The 16,785-nt window shown below is 38.1% G+C and overlaps 1 long non-coding RNA gene across 1 annotated transcript; it reads left to right on the forward strand.

Annotated features, from left to right (window-relative positions):
- The first annotated feature begins 7,288 nt into the window (after window positions 1-7,288).
- LOC110356233 (uncharacterized) lies at window positions 7,289-15,214 on the forward strand. Its single transcript, XR_010470986.1, has 3 exons — window positions 7,289-7,533; window positions 11,967-12,052; window positions 15,042-15,214. It is a non-coding gene; the product is annotated as an uncharacterized LOC110356233 (long non-coding RNA).
- Window positions 15,215-16,785: the final 1,571 nt, after the last annotated feature.

Below are 16,785 nucleotides of genomic sequence, written 5' to 3' on the forward strand. Positions count from 1 at the left end.
AGACTTGGAGGGCCTTATTTCCCCTGGAATATCATACTCCAATGGCATTCTTCATTCAGTGACTGTGGTTGCATGACCTTCCCAAACTGGTCAAAGCAAACATGGACATGGGCAGCATGGAAATAATTTAGAAAAAACATGGGGTACAGAGTTTCCCAACTTTATTAATATAGCATGTGTGATTCCTATGAAAAGCTGAATATGGCCTGGAGACAAAGAGTGAATGGCAGGCATGTGAACTTTTCTTATGATGTGTGATTGACACAATGTTGCATCAATGTAAAAAATGTTTAGCCTGCTGGCAGATCATGTCAGCCTGGAAGGCGTGTAAGCAGTAAAAATGGGGCAAAAATGTAAATTCAGGCAGCCAGTAAAACGTCCCACCCCACTTGCTGCATTTGAATTTCATATCTAGGATCCCAATTCTAGATCAAGGTGATTAAGGCATACCTAGGAAGCAGTTTTGTGTCACAAAATATAAGTCTCTAAACCTATATGGTGGCTCTGGGACCTCTCAGCCTCTCTGGTATCTACAGGAGAATGTAAGATTGGAAGTCTGACTTGTGCTGCCCCACCTCTTGTGGCTTCATGCTGCCAGGCTGAGGCAAATATTACCCTACTTGGGGGGATCCCATTCCTCTCGGTGTTTCTGCTACTGCCAAGAGTGATCCTGACCAGGCTGTGCTGCTAACACCGTCTGGACCCAGTCCTGGTCTGTCTTCCAGTGGTCCTCACTGAGGTGGAGCTGTCCTTCTGCTCCACAGCGTGGGATCTCACAGAATCACAGAACGTTAGGGATTAGAGGGGACCTTGAAAGATCATCTAGTCCAATCCCCCTGCCGGAGCAAGAACACCTAGATGAGGTCACACAGGAAGGTGTCCAGGCGGGTTTTGAATGTCTCCAGAGTAGGAGACTCCACAACCTCCCTGGGCAGCCTGTTCCAGTGTCTGTTACCCTTACTGAGAAGTTTTTTCTCAAATTTAAGTGGAACCTTTTGTGTTCCAGTTTGAACCCATGACCCCTTGTCCTGTCATTGGTTGTCAGCGAGAAGAGCCTAGCTCCATCCTTGTGACACTCACCCTTCATATATTTATAAACATTAATAAGGTCACCCCTCAGTCTCCTCCAAGCTAAAGAGACGCAGCTCCCTCAGCCTTTTTTTATAAGGGAGATGCTCCTCTCCTTTAATCATCTTTGTGGCTCTGTGCTGGACTCTCTCATGCAGTTCCCTGTTCTTCTTGAACTGAGGGGCCCAGAACTGGACACAATATTCCAGATCTGGTCTCACAAGGGCAGAGTAGAGGGGGAGGAGAACCTCTCTCAACCCATTAACCACCCCCCTTCTAATACATCCCAGGATGCCATTGGCCTTCCTGGCCACAAACGCACAGTGCTGGCTCATCTCAGACCATCAGGCAAAACACCACCTTTTCTCCTGGCTTTCTCTGGCATCTGTGTAGCCCCTTCTAGTCCACGCACTTCTCCTAGTCAATTTGATATATATTCTTCTAGGCCATATTGATATAATTCCCTGGGACTAGTGTATTGCAGCTCACTGCAAAAAGTTTTTGTCTTCTTCCAGCTCTAATCATCCTTAACTTTCAGCATCAAGAGGAATGATTCTGCCTTTTCCTTTTCTCATCTTTCATCTTGTTTGAATGAAATGTCCTCTATAGAAAATGGGAAACTGGCATACCCATATAGCTTTGATTGGACACTGCGTCCTGGTTCTGTTCTCCATGTGCCGGTCACATTCCTTAAGCTTTGGATTTCACTCTTCTATAAGCAGGCACAGAAATTTCTAGTTTATATTCTTTGTTAGATGAACAACACCTGTTCAAAAATTAATTTTCTGAGGGTGTCTAGATCACTATAGATGATCCCTTAGCCCCAACTTGTAGAATCATATAGCTACACAAACAGACACAGCATTTATCTGTGACCTGGGACTCCTTGCCCATTGAGGAAGGAAATCTTTGATCATGGACAAGAAAGAAGGTTCTTCATTCAGTTTTCTGAGGTAAGCATGAGTGAGCATTTTCTCATTTAAACTGTTAACTATACAAAGATGTGCTTTAAATTTCACTGGTTGCTTCTGCAGAGGTGGGTGTACTGACTTATTATTAACAATAAATATGCACACATATATGCATGAAAACCTTTGAAAATACTGGAGTTTCACTTAATTAATAGTTCAGTATATTTTGATGATCAACAGCATTTTGATGATATTTTATGCTGATTTTTTTCTTTGTTTTAATTTTTTTTCACATACATATATATATATATATATCTTTTTCCTCATATCTTTCCAAGATCCAGGGCAAACTTTGTTTGCAGTAAAATGACATTTAATTAAAAATTACCTGTGAGACTTCTCATTCTTCCCGACATTTCTGGGAGTCAGCTTCCTGTTTTCACATCAGGGTAAACATTTCTGCTCTAATAAGAAGGATGATATTATAACCAAAAAAAGCAAAAACAAATAGGTGATAATAAAATATGTTTGAATCAGTTTGTGGTGTAAATTAAACCTTTGTAATATTGCTGACCTTTATCTCATTGTAAAAAGGCAGAAAGCAGCATGCAGTACATGACTCATCTCACTTCCCAGAGCACGCCTGTGTTTTTCACCATGCCCACTTTCAGAAGGGGAGAGGGAACATTAAGGTTTTAAAGCACAAGCATTCTGCCTGATCCTGGAGCGGTGTACAGGACAGGCAACCCCTGCCTTGCAGTTGTTGTCACTTCACACACATCATATTAATGGTGTTGCTTATGTGACTGATTTAACAATATATTCTGGTGAAAGCAGGAAAAATTACTGCTGGGGACAATAAGCTTGAAAGGTCCCATGGAATATTTGCCATTAATTTCTTCCTGCACCCAAGATTTGAGCAGCAGAAAAGAGGTGCTTAGACACATGTCAGAGGGTGCTATATTTTGAAATCAGTCCCTTTTTACTTCTTTCATTTTCTTTGTTGCAGAAATCCAATGTAACAAAACAATAGGTAGAATTTATTTTTCTTAAATTGGTGTATTTATTCCTGTATTCCTGAAATAGGTTTTCTTCATGCTTGGATTTGTTTTAGTTCACCAGCAGTGCATGAAAGCATCACTAGTAGTAGATGTGAAGGCAGAAACCTAAGGCAGTGAAAGCTTAAAGGAAGGAAAGGAAATGTCAGTAATGCTGTTGGCAGTGTCCTGGAAATTTCTATTTTCTCTTTCCTGTGCAAAATGTATTCAGAGAAACGCTCCTGAAACTGACTGCCTCACAGAACGTGTTCGGCGTGTGTTGGAAGAGATTTGCTTTCCTTACCTGGCAAGAAGAATTGCTGTAACTATATCCTATGCCTTTATTAGCAACAGTTCAAATGACTGATTTAAATAGTAACAGATGGAAACTATTTTCTCAGTGTTTTCCTAATACTTATTATTTCTTTCTTAATTTCTAACTTTTCCTTTTTTTCCCCAAAAGAATAGAAGACAGCTTGTTGTTGTTGTTCTTTCTTTTTCTCCCTGAAAGATGAAGATGACTAGTGAATTAGGAATAAGGATTGTACTCTATTTTGACTACTAAGTCAAAGGCTCCCTCTTGTAGGCTTTGAACTAGAGCCCAACCGTAGCCTAATCACAGCCCAGTTCCTGAACAAGGTTATCGAACCTGATTCTGAGACATTGTCAGGTTTAAGCTGAACTATCCAGAGCTATGGTTGCATCCTGCATTATGCCTAGATTAAGTTTATCATTCTAGTACCTTCTGTTACAGGTGTTTGAAGTTCTCTCTAATACCTTACTGAAAATGTTTGGAGAAAACAATGAGGCTTGTTGTTTGTGGGTTTGTTTGTTTGTTTTTTAGAAAAAGGCTGAAATACTTTCTCAAAAGTTTCTAAGTATTTCACATTTAAACAAATTAGAGATTAGAAATCTGCTGTTTGTTTTGAAGCTGTGATAGCACTTAAGTATTAGCACCTACTTACTGTCAAATTAATTTTTCTTTCTTAAAGAATTCTAACAACAGACTTTTACCAAAAGATTTAATTAATAGGTTTACTTTGTATTATATTGTCTAACTAAGCAGGAAGTGAAGTAGAAAAAGTTTGCAAGTTTAGGAATTCCATTAAGTGACAGAGATTTTAAAGGTTCATGGGGACCTTTAAAGTAATAAAAAAATGCTTCTCTCCCCCTTCCATCATGAAGTTTGCTGTGGAAGTACAAATGTCAGTATTACAAAGGGAAATTGGAACAGTATCCAAGAGACTAAATCCCTTTGTGATGACACCTTTGATTTTTCCCTTCTAGTATCCTCAGAACTCTTCATTTCATGATGAGAAACCTTACTGAGTGTGGAAATTTGGAGGGATGCTGTAAAGGACCCCAACTTTAGAAGCAAATAAATTTCTTTTATCATACTTCTAAATTACTTATGGTTTAATCCTGCAGACATTAAAGAAGATGTATAACTTGTATGGAGTTCTGCTAGCTCTATGAGATGTACTGGAAAGAGAAAACTTACTTATGCATGAATGTGTACAAAAATGGATCGAAATTAATGCTGAATCATTATAATAGAAACTACATGTATTGATTAGGATGCACTCATATGGTATAATCATTCCAATATTTTAGACATATTTATTTTTTTCTACTTTTGTTTTACCTACACAGTCTTTAAGCAGAGCACACTTAGGAAAAAAATAGCTTCCATAGTAGGTAGCAAAAGGTCTGTTTGGTCCAGGATGTTACTTCATATTAGAAAGAGTTGGGGATGCTTAATGAGAGAGATAAAAGTTGGGTGAGTATAGAGTAACGTATTCTCCTAGATGTTGGCCATTAGGTACAGAAATGTATTTTTCATCTTCCATTTCATGCTTTGAAAGAGGACACAGATGATGACAAACAGTCTTTTGACTGGTTATATTGACAAATTTTTCTTCTCTCCTCTGTCTGATTTGTGTCTGGACAACTGTTTTATGTCCTTCCTGAGAAGCTTGTTATCTTGTTATCTTCCTGAGAAGCTTGTTATCTTTCTTCATCATTCTTTGGGAAGACTGAATGTTGTGCATGGAGCAATGTCAGGGTTACTTCAGGGTTCCTCTAGTCTCGTATTTGGAAACTAGGTGTGATAATTAACTGTATGGGTAAGAAAGCAACAGAATAATTGGTGAGAATTCTAAAATAGCCCAATTCTTCATGCAGATATACATGTTATGTTTGAGAGTTTTTTTGTACAGTGTTATCAACATGCCACTAAATACCAAATATCAAACTCAGAGCAAAGCCCTTTATTTCTGCCACTGTGTTAAGGACATCAGAGATAAAACCTTGGCAAATTAACAATCCAGTACCTATGCTTTCCAGGGATCATATGTTGGAAATGTGTCTCTCTGTACTTATCAGCAAAAAAAGAGGGGAAGAAATAATTCCTTCATTCTTTGGGACCATTTTCTACTGGGCCACACAAAATCATCACTTTCCTCATGTATTCTTCTAATATACAAAGTACATTAGCAGTATCTGGTGAGATAACTAAATTTTTTCTTGTGCAGAAAGTATTGACCTTGGGGTTTTATCTTCTTTTCAGAAATTCATGCCTCTGATAGTAATGGGACACCATGAATAATGCTAGGGAAAAAAAGAAAAAATCTAAGACTGAAATGTTAATAAATAGGATATTTTGTTAGAAAATTGAAGGGAAAAATTAAATCAAACACAAGTGTTATAAAAATGAAGCCTCCCAGGAAGATCAAAATCTCTACTTACTGTCAGAGAAAAAACACCCAATGGTCAGACCTGCAGCTACAGCCCCAGTTTTGCACAGCTCCAGCTTTCTCGTTCTCAGAAACCTACTCCTAGCTGTCTCAAGGGCTATGCTACTATATTCTGAGTTTATTTCAGTGTGACCTAATGTGAATATGTATTGGTATTTTGTCATGTCCTATACAGAACTTTGGCAAGAGGAAATTTGTTAATGGTCTATCGTAACAACTCAAGTACTCTGTGGCAGTTGTGAACGGTATTCAGTGAAGCATCCCACATCAGAAAAGCAGTAAGGGATTCTTTGTTTCCTCAGTTAAAACTTAATACTGCTGCTGCCTACTTGCTGTCATATAACATAGTATACTGTTATATCTGTGTTCTGCAAGAGAAATTCATTAACTTCTACAAAATTGCTCAGTTTTCTTAAAATCAGCCAAGAAGTTGTGAAGCTTCATCCATAAAACCATATTTCAGTCAAGTGCTGATGATCCTTGGTATCAAAAGGTGACATTTTGTGTGTTACACAGCCACAGTTCACATCAGTTCTTCAACACATGAAAGAAAACAAATGATGTGGTATTTTTAATTTTGGCTCTGAAATAACTGTTGTGGATTTTTGAGGTCTGGAAGTCAATGAGAGTTGGAAGTAGATATTATATGAAATAGGAGGGATGTGTACACAGTTACCCCTGAAATCTAGAGTGCTGTCTTGTCTCACCTACCAGTGAGGAGTATTTTTGGGTTGGTATATGGTTCTGTTGGTAAACAGCAGCCACAGATATTCCTCAAACCTCCCACTTGGAAGAACTATCTCAGCTTACCTCTGGGTACATAGTGTTACACAGTATTTGAAAGCTGCATTTGAAAATGGCTATTGAACATTATCAATAGCAAATGGGCATAACACAAGAAGATGCCTTTCTGAAGAACAGGTGGCAGCTGTTTTATTCTGATTACCCTAAGGTGGTGTTGAACCATTTTATTAGCCATTTTAATTATAAAATATAAATTCTCACAAGTTTGTGACGATAATCATCCAACCATATGTCTCTACTGAAAGTGTGTGTTATAGAGGAACAATGCAAGAAGACTCCCTTTATGGGGTTCTCTGTTTAATGCTGAACATCACACCCTAAATTCATCTGTGTCCAAAATCTGTATGAGTGAAATTTTAGTGCTACTGTAATTAAAGGCAAAACTCCTGCTGATGTTGCTGGGCCAGGGTTCAAGCAGTCCTAACCATGTTTCAAAGAGCCACAGGAATGTTCCCTCTTCTGAACCATCTGATAGAAATAGCAAGCCGTGCTGGAAAGTGAACAAATAGGGAATTCTATCCAGAAGCAGCATGGAAGTCAGTGTCTTTGTACTCAAAAGAAACACAGAAAGCTTAGAAGGCAGGATGTCAGCTGCATACTTTGGAAAAGTATGAGCTCAGAGTTATTAAGGCCTGTTTATGACCCTGCATAACCTTCTTGTATCAGCTTCAGCCTAACTGGCAACAGAAAGCTAGACTGAAGTGTTCATTACAAGGTCTTTACTTGTTTTGTGGCAATCTAGTTATTATAGAAAAAAACAGAACTGTGGTACCACTCTCATGCTCTTCTGACAACAGGTATGTTTCAGGACATCTGCCTAAATACCGAGGACAAGACTGCATTTCTCTAAGTTAAGATGCCTGGATGAAATAGTTATACGGTCTCCCTTATAGTCCATGGAGAGAAGAATGCAGCAGTTCGGTGTGACTCGTGGTCAAGTGTATATCCTAGGATAAGGTAAACTGTGCTTTAATGTACCTGCTCCTGCTTATTGACTATAAAGGTGTTCCAGGCAGCTAGCTTGGATGCAGCTCTCTGCTCAGTAGACTCCTAACAGTGAATGAGAACCAGCTGTATAGTTAAGACTGCCTTAGATCGATTTCTAAATGCTTACTGTGACCTTGTATTTCTGTTTGGCCCTTGTGCTTTCCACACTAACTTTGGAAACTGGCTGAAAACCAGCCTAATATTGTGTATTTTTGTATTACAGTAGTTTTCTCTTTCCACCATGGTTTGAATAAAACAGAAACTAATGTGAATTTTAATATTTCATTTTCCACTTACATTCACGTAATACTCTAAATACTTCTAGGATTAATATAGCAAGGATGTTTATACTGAGGATTACGGTCCCAGGAATTGCACTGTGTGATTGGATATTAATCATTACTACTTAGTGATATCTTAAGATCCTTCTGAGTTCTTTCTTTCCTACAACCCAGCTTGCTGACATATTTTAATTTAGTAACAATAGATGTTCTGTTGCATTATTCAGATGATTAATGAGTATCTCCAACAGTTCTGAGTAGACCAGTGTGGAGCCCTGCTAATACGTAGCAGTAATGTAATGATTAGTTTTGCACCTTTTCTTGCTTTTGACCTTTCTTTCCTAGCTTCCTTACAAAAATGCTGCACAAGATCATGCCAAAATCTTTATAGTTTATAAATTCTACTGCCTGTTATTCACAGGACATATGATTCTGCTGAAGATACGTATTACTTTGGCTTGATGTGACTTATTTATAAGGAACCTGCCTTAGCTATCATTTACTTTTTGTGCTATTTTTGCATTTACAATATTTTTTATTCTAGTACTTCTATAGGAATTGATCTTAATTTAAACTTTTCCTTTTTCCTTACACTTCACTAAACTTTTCCCAGTGCAATATGTCTGTAGTTTTCTGTCTTGAGTAATGTGCTTATGTTATAACTCTTTTTATGTTACTAATAATCAAGTTTTTCTTGTTAGCCTTGGTAGTATCCTCTGTCAGTTACCTCATGTTTTGTGCCTTTATTTTTTTCTTATATGTTTGTGCTGTTCATTTATACTTATTTATAGCGATCTGACTCTGCTTTTTACTTTTTCTGGGCCTCCTTGTCATGTTCCATGTCAGTAAGTCACAGAAGTCTCCTTTATGTTGGCTTTTTTGTTCTGCCCTTATTCCTTTTTTCCTCTCCTAGGCACTGTGAATTTCCTTGTCTTATGTTTGCCCTCACCCAGATTGCTTTCCCAGTCAGTTTTTCCTTCTTGACTAGAAGCAAATCTGAAAGTTTTCTAAATGTTTTCTTTCCATTTCCATATTTAACAAATCCAGAACTTCTTGGGCACTGTCCTGGTTTTGTTAAAAAACAAGTTTCTCTTTTAGTGAATTTGCCTGTCAGCTAAAGCCTTCATATTAGCTGCATTTTCCTGGACAACCAGATACATGTTTTGGTAAACATAGCAATGGAATGCGAGGTTATTGATAAGCATGAATGGACATCTCGCGAGAGGGGCAACAAGAAACAGGTGACCAAGAAACTGACCAACTGTGTATAACATCCCATTCACGTGGGAGATCACGAGGATCTCATCCCTCCTTTTTCCCTTTTCCTTATGGTCGACATCAGGAGAAGACCTTGCTAGTCGTCCCTGCGAACTGAGGCCTAGTGAGAGACTGAATCCAGCTCCGGTTGGCTGCAGAGTCCAATCCAGGACTTTGGGTGCCGGCTCTGCAGTTGCTGGGACTTTCAAGATTGGTTGTGTATATTTTGTATTATTTTCTCTATTCTTATTAGTAACATTAGTAAAACATTTTTAATTTTTCCAACTCTCTTCTCTCTGTCCTCCTTTTCCTCCCAATCACCTGTCCTTAGTGGGAAGAGGGGAGATGGAGGGGAAAAAGGGAGAAGTGGGGAGGAGAGGAGGTTAACACTACATCTGCCAGGGTTTTATTGTCACCCTGCAATCATAAACCTTTGACAGGCACTTAGCATTCTGCTCTATTCCTTTTCCAACCAATTTTAAATAATTCTCATTTCCACCAAATCTAATATTTTGATTACCAGAAGTCTGCTATTGGTTTCCTTCTCTTATCATAACTCAGAAAGTTGCAGAACTTAGCAGCCCGGAGTTGAATGCAAGTTTATACATCCTTGATGTACCTGAAGAGGTATTCTCCCTTGTTCCTCTTCATACTTTTCCTGAACTGACTGGAGATATACAGATGAAAAGTAACAGTGCAAATTTCTTCTCTCAGGCAAAAATAATAAGCTATATGAATACATAAAAATGCATCTGGAAAACATAGTCCACCATGAGACTGAATAAACAGGGATGTTTAGAAAAAAGAAAACAAGATGTTATAGCCTTCAAGTACATGAAAGGTGCTGCAAAGAAGAAGGAAATAAACTGTCTACTGTGCCAGGGGAGGGTAGCAATGGGCCTAAATTTTAGAAAGGAAAATTCAAATTAGATGTTAGTAATTTTTTCAAAATCCTTAGGATACTGAAGACCTGGAAGAGATTGTCCAGAGAGGCTGTGGAGTTATCTGTCACTGTGTATATTTAAAAAAAAAAGCTGGTCAATTTCTCCTCCGTTTTTTGTTTGTTTGGTTGGTTGGGGTTTTTTTCATGGCACATGTATGGGCTAAGAGATTTACTGAAGTTCTTTCTGGCACTAATTTTCTGTTGCTTTAGAAAAGCTAATATTGTTTTTCTGCTGCAAAAACGGGCTGTGGCTATTGCGAACGGAAACTGAGTTGTAGGTAATATTTGCTGGTTTGCACTCTTTAGGCAGCACTCTGCAATAACCAGCCAGCTGCGCTCATCTGCGTCTGGTGTGACACACTTCTTCTGTCTGGCTGCTGTAGACAGTGTCAGGTTACTTCTGCTGCAGTGACCAATATATCCCAGAACATCTAGTCTGAAGCTACAGGGAAGCTAAAATGAGATCTGAGAAAGGACAAGGGAGGGGAAACTGACTTGCTGGAGAAAAGACTTGTGCAGATTTGCTTTGCTTTGGTTTTCACGAAACTCTTACATGAGACTTTCTTTTTTAGGTCTCCTAAACAAGAGACAGTAGAAAGGCCCCATAAGTCCTCTTTCAGCCTTCTTTGTGCTATAGGCTGATTTTAAAGTGGTACGTTCTAGACATTTTAATGAAAGTTTGCATGTTCTCTGCAAATCTTGGCAAAATCTTTCTTCTGCAGTTATTGCTGCATGAAGTATTTCCTTGTGGTAACACCTTCATTCTATAGGTTGATTATGTATGGAGCTGCAAAAGAGCTCTCCAGTTCTGCCATGTTTGTGTTGACATTGCTGTATAGAAGAACAGCTTCTTGTTTATTTGTTTGTTTTGTTTCTATTTTTGTTTGTTTGTTTTTTATTGGTTTGTTTTAAAATATATTCTTATCATGGTATATAAGGCTGAAACAGAGTTCTTCCTTGTGGATGCATACAGGGAAAGGAGCTTTTCTGTCATTTAACTGTCTTTTCAGAGCTCAGGCTCAATTATAGCCTTTGCATTTGCAGAGGCTTGAGTCACAGCAAAGAGGAAGTGCAATCAGGCCCACGGCTTGGTTCTGACCTGGCCAGCACATGATGTATAGCATCATGTTCTCTTGAAATCATGATAATGTTATTCTGCCCCATTACATCTTTGCAAAGGAGCTTTGTGTCTTAATTTCAGTTTGAACATAGATCCGGGGCTCAACATTTCTGCATCAACTTTCTTAAAGTTTGGGTTATCACATTAATCAAGTTGGATCAAACCTAAGAGAGTTGGGAGTCACTCCTGAAATATCTTCCATGCCTTAAGTGACTGGCGTTGTTGAGTTAGCAACTAGCCCAACACGTCTTCAATTATCAAATAAAAATCTCTTATGCTTTTGTCTGTTTCAAATAGCAAGACTTGATAAGGAAGGTTAAAACTGAGAAGGAAAGAACTGGCATATGGGAGCCCCATCTCTCTTGTAAAACACTGAATTGCCATGACAATACAACTATTTCTGTGTTGGTTTGTATGGCTTCTGCTCCTCTCTTGAAATACTTTCTTACAGACTTTAGTGCTCTAGAAATCAATGGAATTACTCTCATAGTTAGCTGTAAATCTTACCAAGTACCACAGAATTTATTTTTTTATATTAAATGTATTTGAAAGAAGGGGATATTTAGGTGGATGACAGCCTTAGGATTGATACCATTTGGATACTATCTTAATACATATTTAAAATATTGAAATAAAGTTTGGATGGGGCAGAAAAAATAGCTGAGTAAACCCTAATCAGTTTTAAATATGTTCTTGCAATACAAATGTCACATATTTTAGAAGTATCCGCCAGCATCATAATAATTGCTCACCCTTCTGTACTGTTTAATATAATGTGCTTGTTTACTGCTTTGTCCTTCAGAAACCTCAGAGGCTCATCTTGCTTTTGAACAGACATTCAGATCTTTATGACTTTTTGGGTCAGAGGGAAGAAGCACACAGGGAACAGTGAGTAAAAGTATTGATTATATTTAAGTCATCTGTAAATTCTGGCATGTAAATAAAATCTAGCACTCTTGAACTTTCTTAAGTTATTTAATCAGTGATTCAGTGGTGGCAAGCTATGCCAAACCCTTTGAAAACTTTTCAGTGTGGATAGCTGCTGTTTTGTATGGCCATTTTAATGTATTTATTTATTTTTGATCACCAGCTATCATTGTAATGCTTCTTTATATTTCTTCTTTGTTCTGTAGGTACACTATACATTTTTCCGTAGCAAAAGTATGCATGTAAATTAACAGAATATCTTAGCATTGTACAGTTTGCAGTCTAAACAGACCTCTGAAGAAAGCTATGTGTCATACTCTGTTCATTTTGAGAACCAATTCAGATTTGTTGCATTTTCTTGGTTCTCCATGAACTCAGTCCAGATTGTACATCTGTGCCATATGGAAAAGTAAAACAGATGTTGTGCAAGAATTTAGATAGTAGAGTCTATAAATCACTAGAGTCTTTGGAGGTTGAAGAAAGACAGTCTCCAAGTAATGTGGTCACTCTCTTACAGCCAAGCAAAAGAGGTCTAAACCATAGTTCAGAGCAATAATGTTGTGTAGAAAATAGAGAACTTGCAGGTTACATTTGTCTACTTTCCTACATACATGTGATATGTGTGAGGACACTAATAGCCTTTAAGGCCCTAACCAGCCTCACCTGGGTCTCCACCCACAACCTGTGCCCATAGGCTCAGGAGCCCCATTTCAACTTAGCCTGGGGCTGTTTGTTTCTCTATGAGCTGTGTTGTAAGTACATCTGTATCCAGCACCTTCTTTTGCTATTTTTGAATTGCTGCTTGGAGTTCCTAGCACAACCTCAGACCTCATTTGCTGCCTTGCTCTTGTTTGGCAACTGCTGGTCTGCTGCTGAAGCTTGATGTTCTCACCAGCCTACCTCTGCTTTTCTGTTGTGGGGTTGTGCTATGGTTGCTCTTGGCTGGTCGTCCTGTGTGAATCAGCTGCACAGCACTCCCACCACTCCTGTGTGATGTCCAGATCCTGTAGGCAGCAATGGCCAGAATACAGAAGTAACTTGCAGCCCTTCAGCCTTCTTTAACATCCTCTGCATTCAGCCTGACCCCTGTTCCTTCAGATGAGATTTGCTAAGAGTATGGGGATTTATCAGTTGCCTGCAGCTAACCTTTGCTTCCTTCCCAATGCCCAGCCTAACAGATATGAGCTGCTCAACAGAAATAACTTCCCAGCTTGTAATGATAGCCATAGACTGAGCTCTTCTCTGTGTGTAGCTGCTCAGTGTCCCCATGCTCCAGGAGTCTGATGTCTTATTCAGCACTTAAGAGTAGCTTTTTGGGGACTGTGTTCATGCAGCTGTGTCTAAGGTTGTTTACCTGGAGCTCTAGCAGGGGAGTCAGTTGGCTGCTGACCACACAAGTCAATTTATGAAGCTGGCTGTGGAACTCGAATCACTGCAATTGTTGGGAATTTCTGATTCCCACCACATACACCAATTTTTTTTTTTTTGCTTCAGTTCAGACATTTTTGCTTGAGTTGATGCTATCTTTGTGTATATGAAGGTAATTTATTGTTTTCCAGAAGCAGTCTATTCCTTTTGCAGTGGCAGTACATTTAATTTAAAGGATCAGCTGCAATGCAGAAGGATAATTTTCTTTACATCTCTTCACTCATAGCTGGTTTTATTCATTAACTTTTGTGACTTGTGTTCTTAACTTAATGTGCTCATTCTTGGCATAAAATAAGCTCTTTGATTATTTTTGAAATTGCATAGTATGGATAAAGCTGTACAGCCATTAATTTTGCTCAGATATAGCTAGCTTAAAACAGAGCAAACAAAGGCATTTGAGCTGTAACTTTATGATCAAAGAGAGATATCTTTATTTTTATGATTATTGATTAATTTACAATGGGATATGTTAAATGTCTTTCTGTTGTGAAAAATAATGATTTTTTACAGTACATGTCTTTATTGATCTATGTTTTCTTTTTCCCAATCACTTTCCATGTTTCTTTGAACTTGCTAAAACCAGATTTGCTTAAATGAGGAAAAGTAATCTCCTTCTAGTACCATAGAGAATTTTGAAAGAAATGGCCAAACTTGAATTTATTCACTTTAGGAGTATGTGGTAGTGTTTTACAAGATATTTCAATGCCCTATGCAGTATTCCTTGGGATTTCCAATTAATTAATAGTTTAAAGCTGTAAGTTGTGATCAGCTTCTGTTGTCTTGTTGTATGATATTTTGCATTGATTGTAGCCCAGTATGAAAATATGGACGTGTATTACTTACCCAACTGGCTTTGCAAGGACCACTGAATGTAACATTACATGGAACATAAAACATATCATTGATTATTGTTAACAGAGGTATGTTTCAAATCTAAAAAGATACTGGGTCGTGATTTTTATACTGCAGTTCTATGTAGTGATGAAGTTTATTGATGCTCAGAAAAGATAGATTTAAAGTGTTGCTTTATTCCTATGAAAATCAAAGTTAATATTCTTCCATGAGTTCATCCAGCCTCAGTAAATGTGTGTGTTGGAAGATTATCATGTACTTCTACAAAACTGTGTAGTGGGACATGGTCTTAGGCAATAAATGCATAGTACAAAGGAATAATATTACCTAAAAACTCATTATGTATTTTGTTAATATTACTATGTCTTACTTAGGCTGCCTTTCAGTATTGCAGTCCAGTAAAAATATTTTTTTTTAAAATGTTAACTAATGCATTTTTGGACTAATGCTGATTTTTGCCAGGGTGTTGTGGGTTTTTTTTTGTGTGTGTGTTTTTTTTTGTGTTTGTTTTTTTTTTTTGTCTGTGTTTTTTTATTGTTTTGGGGTTTGTTTTTTGTTGTTTTTGTGTGTGTGTGTTTTGTTATTGTTGTTGTTGTTGTTTTGTTTTTTTACAAATAATTCCTTATTTTGTTCATTAAGACTCTTCTTTCTTTACGTTTTTCTCCTCTAGTGCTTAAGTCACTTGCTACTTCTGGTCCAGGACACTGAGTGATCAACTGCAATGATGAGGAAGGAACGTACTGTATGTATAATGTAATTCTACATAAGTAGCTACATTTCAGTAGTCACTGGAAAACCTACTGAAAAGTTATGAAAAGCCTTAGTGTGGAGGAGACAGGACTGGAATATTATTTGGCAAACCAAGTAATACATTATATTTTTCTGGTTTGAAAATAGCCTGTAACGGCACCACCGTAAGTCTCAGTAGCCCCCCACCCCAATTCATCCTCCTCTCTGCAAGGCAAATATTGCACATGTGTGGTATTTTGTGGTTGTAATCTCAGGTTTTTAATAATCTAAAAAAAAATCTGGTTTGGAGATATGGATCATTGCATTTCTATAACAGTTGGATTGAGAAAGGTCAAAAAAAGCTTTAAGTCTTTTCATTTGCTCTTTCACTAGGATTTATTCAAGGCAATGCATCCTACTGCAACGGTAGCAATATTCTCTGCAAGAGGGCTGCTGAATTTGTCCATTAATAGCCAATGAGAGAAGAGGAGCTTCATATCTGACTTGCAGAATACATTGTCTGTCTGTGCCGTGAACTTTCTGCAAGAGCCTGTTGCTGTTTGTAGAACACTGATTGCCTGGTAGAGTGTGCTTTTACCTTTCTCCATGTTAACAGCTATGGGCAGGGGTTAGTATAATACTTTCCCTCATAGAACCCCCTGGTCTGGGAACCTTCAGCAGTGTTAATTATTTGTGGGCTAAATTGTGTCATACTAGTACCAGAGTATGCTGAATTTTACTAGGTGAGTACCATGCACTTCTTCTTGCTCATTTCAGAGAGACTGTTCCTTGACATCTAACTCTCGTAGCATTACACTGTAAATTCTGTATCAGTTTGTGTCTCTGTTTCTTTTCCTCCCAAGAGCTTGTCAAACTGTTTAATAAAAGGATAGGGACTTTTGCTAATGGCCTGGCAATCCTTCCTGAGGCGTTGTCTTTTTCAGTCAGCAATTCTTAAATGCCAACTTGTGGTTGCAGTGGATACTCTGACTTCTCATCCTTCAAACAATTTTTCCCCTGGTTGTTGGTTTTCCCTGGTTGGTTGTTTTCCCCTGTTTTGTTTCTGCAGCCTCTTTCGTGGCTGGTGACAGATCGCTTAGGTCTACCAATCTGGATGACTTTTCCAGTCCTACTCCACCTAGACAATGTTTCTTCTTCTTCTTCTTCTAGCACTTATTGTTGCCATGCACCAATCATAGCTATATGGCTCGCTCTTTGTGGAGCAACATTTGTTATTGAAGGGTCCCTCAAAAGTACAGAAGAGCTGCATTTATCTTATTTTAAAAAGTAAACAGTTATATATAATATGTATATAAATAGATACTACATAAACATATAAAAATAAATAGACAAGAACCTTTTCTGTCTCTCAGATCTACCATCTTCATTCAAAATACCCTGTATGGTTCCTCCAAGAAGACAAGGTTTCTCTGTCTTTAAGCTATGTTAGAACTGTGCAGACATGGGATCAGCTAAAGCTCTGTGTTGTCATCTTCTTTAGCTTAGAAATAACTATGGGACCACTTGGTGGTTTTTTTGGGAAGACTCTTTAAAAATCTGTGAAACAGCTGCTCACAGAACTGTTTTTGCTGAATACTACTGTCTGTCTGCCTTGCTAATCCTCCTTCAGAACAAAATTCGAGCATGCCTCTTTTGGGATTTCATTTTGCAGATCAAAGTGAGAG

This window comes from Columba livia, chromosome 2, assembly GCF_036013475.1.
Source record: "Columba livia isolate bColLiv1 breed racing homer chromosome 2, bColLiv1.pat.W.v2, whole genome shotgun sequence".
NCBI classification, from domain to species: Eukaryota; Metazoa; Chordata; class Aves; order Columbiformes; family Columbidae; genus Columba; species Columba livia.